Source organism: Otolemur garnettii, unplaced genomic scaffold (genome assembly GCF_000181295.1).
Source record: "Otolemur garnettii isolate 467f Iridium unplaced genomic scaffold, OtoGar3 scaffold00013, whole genome shotgun sequence".
Classification (NCBI taxonomy): domain Eukaryota; kingdom Metazoa; phylum Chordata; class Mammalia; order Primates; family Galagidae; genus Otolemur; species Otolemur garnettii.
Genome location: NW_003852408.1, coordinates 3203936 through 3209656, shown reverse-complemented (window position 1 = coordinate 3209656; position 5721 = coordinate 3203936). Strand labels below are relative to the sequence as shown.

At 38.7% G+C, this 5721-nt stretch overlaps 1 protein-coding gene across 1 annotated transcript in view; it reads left to right on the top strand.

Annotated features, from left to right (window-relative positions):
- The first annotated feature begins 6 nt into the window (after positions 1 to 6).
- LOC100961813 (nuclear body protein SP140-like protein) overlaps positions 7 to 5721 on the top strand; it is a 33276-nt gene continuing 27561 nt past the window's right edge. Inside the window, exons 1-3 of the mRNA XM_023510288.1 lie at positions 7 to 143; positions 1177 to 1260; positions 2951 to 3034. The gene's annotated coding sequence lies outside the window, so the exon portion shown is untranslated. The remainder of the gene's footprint in view (positions 144 to 1176; positions 1261 to 2950; positions 3035 to 5721) is intronic.

Genomic DNA, 5721 nt, shown 5'->3' with positions numbered 1-5721 from the left:
GCTACCCAGCCTTGGACTCCAAAGGAATTTCTGTCCTGTGTGTCAAGTGGTGGATATAAAGAAGGAAGAGCCATTTTTTAACTTAGAAGTTGAGCAAAAAGGTCAAGCAAGAACTAAGCATACCCAGGCATCTGACATAATAGGTAAGTCTGACAGGACAAATTTATAGCTGTGAATCATAGGTTACTTGTTAAGGAGTTCTGTCTCTTCATCAGGGTCCATCCAGGCAATCTAGGCAGCCTGGATAGAGGCAGGAAGGGGAGGAGGCCAGTACCTTAAACAGTGAGCTCTCAGCTTAATGAAGAAAGTCTTTAGGAATTGGGAAAATATCCAAAGACAAAAATGGAGGTGATAAGTATTGATGTCCGAGAGGCTATTTCTAAAGGAAGAGAGGAAGGCATAAGGGATGATTTAAAGAAAAGGAAAGTAAATCAGGGAGTCAAGATGTTCACATGAGGAGATGGAGAAAAAATCCATTAGACGAGGAGAGGTATAAAGAGATAGCAATCCCAGGAGCAGAGATAGAAGCAGGGGACATGGGCAGAAACAAGAGGAAAGTTAAGAAATAAAATGAGAGGGAGAGAAAAGTAGAATAAGGGTGGGAGTGTAAACAGTGCCAATGAATGGGCAAAGCTGCCCTTGTGTGTAAATTTTATCCACTTTTGGTTTATGACCTGGAACAACCTATAGGTAACATTCATTCAAGGAACAGAACAGAACCATGAGATAACTTAGCTTCCCAGGTCTTACTAGTGCCTTTTTTGGTTTTATTTTATTTTATTTTTATTTTTATTTCTTTTTGAGACCGAGTCTTTTTCTATTACTCTATTAACCTGGCTGTAGTTTGTAGGGTGGGATCATAGCTCACTATAATTTCAAACTTCTGGTTTAAGAGCTTCCTCCTACCTCAACCTCCTAAGTAGCTGGGACTACAAGTATGCACCACACTCCTGGCTAACTTTTTAATTTGCTGTAGAGACAAAGTCCCCCTATTTTGCCTAAGCTGGACTAAGACTCCCACCCCCAAGGCATCCACCTGCCTGGGCCCCCCATAGTGTGGGAATCACAGGTGCGAGACACTGTGCCTGGCCCCTACGGCTCTTATTGTGGGATTTCCTGGTGTAGACTCCTTGGTCACACACCAAGACTTTTAATGGATTTTGCTCTTTTGCATAGTTATCCATGATGATGACTCTGAAGAATCCAGTGATGAATGTGAGCCCTTGGAAACATCCATCTTATCAGCAGAAAAGAATCCTGGTAAGGAAGGTTGGGAGAGCAAGCCTTGGGTGCAGAGATCTGAACTAGAAGTTACTATTTCCTGATGGATTATATTCTGAGTCCTTTCTCTACAGTGGATCCAATTTATCCTGGAATTTCATTCTCTGCATTTATTTCACTTCAACCTTTTAGGAAATGCAAGAAGATAAGAAATTGTCATAAATTAATTTTTGTGTATTAGCCTTTAATTGATTAGTCAATATATATGCCCATACATTGATTATATAGTAGAAATAGGCTAGCAAAGTAATGAGTTTATTTTTAAAACTGACTAATTAATGTACCTATAAAGTGTTAGATGTATATAATGATTTCTATATAGAACAGAAAGCTGAAAATTCCTTTATGGGAAGCTCATGCTGTCATCTGATCATAGACTCTGGTAAACATCAGAAGACAGTTCATCCAGCTATCTAGTGTTAGCAGAAATAAAGACTTGAAATAAAATATTCTGAAACCGGAAGTATTGTTTTTCAGAGTTCTTTGGTAGATCATAGTATATAGAGTGATTTTTCAAAAGACCTTTGCAACTAGTATTTTTTTCTTCACAAGAACCATAGATAGTAAGCAATATAGCTAGTGTTAACTTTGTTGTCTAGATGCAAAAACACAATCACATAATGTTTCAAGGTCATTTACAAGACTCATAGGAAATTAACGGAAAAAGAGGACCAGTATTCTGGATTCTGAGTTTTCTCCTTTGTGATATGAGAGATAGAAACAGTTATTAAAATACCATGTTATCTCAATCATATTTGCTGCATGAGTTGTCATATAACTCTTTAGTGTGCAAATCAGTGATTTGTTTTCCCTTTTTACTTACCAGATCCATAGGATATCAGAAACATGTCATTTTAGGGAAAATGACTTAGGAAAAGACTTAAGAACAAATACAAATGTAGCCGGATCTTGATATCGCAAAGAACAATGTGTTAAATAATACATGTATTATTCATATATATATATGCATATATGTATATGCATATATATATAATTTTTTTTTATTTTGGCCGGGGCTGGGTTTGAACCTGCCACCTTCAGCATATGGGGCCGGTGCCCTACTCCTCTGAGCCAGCCAATAAAACAGGCACTGCCCAATAATACATTTATTCTAATTGCTTACTGTATCTTTCAAAGTAAAATGTAAATTTGCTTCCTATTTTAGGCAGTCTGTACTCTTTTATCTTAGTGTAAGCAAACTCACCAATAATAACATTCCTCAAATGTTTCTGTGGCTCAAATATGAAAGAAGATGATTTCTCAGCATTGTAAAGAGTTCAAGGAGACACTAAGATGAGGGAGGATGGTGGATGGGTAGACAAGGCTTACCACCTTCCACACAAGATCTTCAAGGTTTCCTTGCATGGAAGAGAGGTTGAGATGAAGAAAATATGGAATAACAAGGAGAAAGGGTAGGAATTAATAGAGAGCAGTACAGGAAAGCAAAGGTTAGGAAAGCAAAGTTGCCCCTTGCCAGGGAATTCTCTGCCTGTGGGAACAAGAATGGAGCACCACTAACCTACGAGGCAGGTAACTTAGAAGGGAACCAGCTCGTCCTGGGTGAAGACCAAGACTTGTGTGGATTTTCAAGTTTTCTCCAAATTTTCTTATAAGAGAATGTCCTTGGTCACACACCGAGACCCCTGAAGAATTCTGTTCTTTTGTGCAGTGATCGATATTGATGATCCTTTCAAATCTATAGAAGGAGAGGAGGACCAAGAAGGTACTTGCTCACCATATCAGACTGCACTAGGTAAGAACGTTGGAGTTGTGACTTCTAGGTCTAGAATATCTAGAGTTCTGCTCTCCTGATGAATTATCTGAACATTCTCCTTATGTCTTGATTCTATAACTTCTAGCACATCATTTTATGCATTTATCCTTATTGGCCCCATTGAGAAATTAAGGTATCAGGAAAGCATTAAAAATGGTTAATTGAATGGGTCTAATCAAATCATACATTGAAAATGCAACAAAAATATGTTAGTAGAATGACAGTCTTTTGTACTATACATTATTATATTTATTAGTGCTAAAGAGTTGGAATAATGTGTGTATTCTCTACCACCACGCTTTGTGTTTGATGTAACACTGTAAGCAGAGTATTCATCTATGTGTTGACAATATTGTCATTAGCCACAAACTCAGAAAGTCTTCAAAGAATAATTTGTAATACTACTTAACTAATTAATATGAAGAAAAATATCTCAGCAGTAATTTTGGATATAGGGGAGAGGAAAAAATAAAAATCACAAAGAGACAGAGAGAGTAGGGATGAAGCCAGCTGTGAAGTATACAAAATACCTAGAAAGACAGAGTCAAAGAGGATGAACATAGAAATAAAGGGGGACAGAGATTAGGAGCATCGTGTTGAAAAGAGAAAAAGTAACACAGGAGACAAGAACATTCAGGGGAGAGAAGCTCACAGAATTGGTAGAAATGTTTAGTGGCAGAATAATGGGCAGAAAAATGAGAAGGAAGGAGGAGAATGAGGAGTAGCCAGACCGGAGAAGACAGCCAGGTACCAGCTGGGAATCTGGGGTCATGGGGGATGGCCTGGCACTGGGTTTTGAAGGGGATGAGCCCATTGTTTGGCCCCAGGACAATGTCTGGCACTCACTTCCTTTTCCTTTCCCAAGGCATATGATATCTCCCTCAACACTGTGCTGTCTGGGATTGGGGGATGATTTGCAAAGATGATGTAAAACTGTTCCTCTTGTTCTTTTCAATGTGTTTCTTATTTCTGTGTTGCACATAGGTGCTGTAATCTCTCATCTGGTTTTCTCAACTCTTGTGAAGGTATTTTCATTAGTTTCATGCATGGGTAGTTGTTCATACTGATGTTTCTGCAGGTTAACAAGACTTGGGGCATCTTGTTCTGCCATTTTGCTCTGCTCCTCCCTAATCTTCTCATTCTATCTTTGTTTTCTTCTCAGAGTAAAAACTTTCTTTTGTATTTCCATAGAACTGCCTACTGCCACCCACTACAAACAGCCTTTGTGCAGAGCCTCAGGCTGCTTTTAATAGACGTGAGATGCAAAAGAGTGTGTGGGGTGTGTCCCTGCGTAGGAAATGTATGGAGAAAGTAAACAAACAAATCCACGGGGGAACACTAAATAACAAAGTACAGTTGAGCCTTTAACTACACAGTGACTAGGGGTCCAGTCCGCCATAGAGTCATAAATTTTCACATACGTTTTAACGCCCCCAAAACTTAACTATTTATAGCCTACTGTTTCCTGGAAGCCTTAATGATAATATAGAGTCAACTCATATGTTGTATATTATGTGTATGTACTGCATTCTTACAATAAAGTCAGCTATCTGCGGGAAAATGTTATTATGAAAATCATAAGAAAGAGAAAATACATTCATTAAGCAGAAGTAGATCATCATATAGGTCTTCATCTTCCTCACTGTCATGTTGATAGGCTGAGGAGGAAGAGGGGAGGAGGGGATGGTCTTGGTTCTCAGGAGTGGCAGACATGGAAGAAAATCACATAAGTGGACCTGGCAGTTCAAACCTGTGTTGTGCAGTTCAAACTCATATTGCACAGTTCAAACCCATGTTTTTTAAAGGTCAACTGTACATGAGTGAGATGGATTTTGGAGAAATTGACATGAAATCCTAACATTGCCGTCTTGTGGGATTGGTGAATAGAAATAAGCTGCAGGTTACTTTTCAGAAGTAATAAAAACATGGAAATCATGAGCAATGCTGCCTTATTTAAATTTCCAAGAAAGAAAGCCCAAGTGAATGGGCTTCAGGAGGGAAATGAAGCTGAGCAATGCTAATGTGGTTGATGATAGAATTGAGGGAGACCTTTAGTGATGATTGGAATGTTTGAGATGAGGAAAATAAAGACAGAGGAAAAGTAATATAGGAGAAGCATGCAGAGGGTCACCTACCAAAACTGGCTGGGTGTTGTGGCTCATACCTATAATTCTAGCCCTCTGGTCAGCCAAACCAGGAGGATTGCTTGAGGCAAGGAGTTCAAGACCAGCTTGAGCAAATAATGCAAGACCCACCTCTCTACAAAAAAATTTTTTAAAGTAGCTAGACCTGGTATAACTTATATACTATGTTATCACTTCCTGTTATCACTAGGAAGGGTGAAGTACTTCCATATCAAAATGGCCCCCTAAGGCCTTTCCTGAGGCCTCTCATCCTCTCCATGGCTCAGTTGCTATGTATTGATTCCTGAACACACATCTCCAGCTTAGACCTGTCCACTAGGCTCATTTCTCCAAGTGCTTGAAGACCTTTATCCAAAAGTCAGAAGAACATCTCTCTTTGGAGGTTGTATCAGTTGCTTATTGCTATGTCATGTAACAGAGCATTCCAAAACATAGTGGCTTAAAACAACCATCATTTTATTTTCTAAAATAAATATTGTCTGTTAATAAATATTGTCTGTTAATTCCAACTTTAAAGTATCT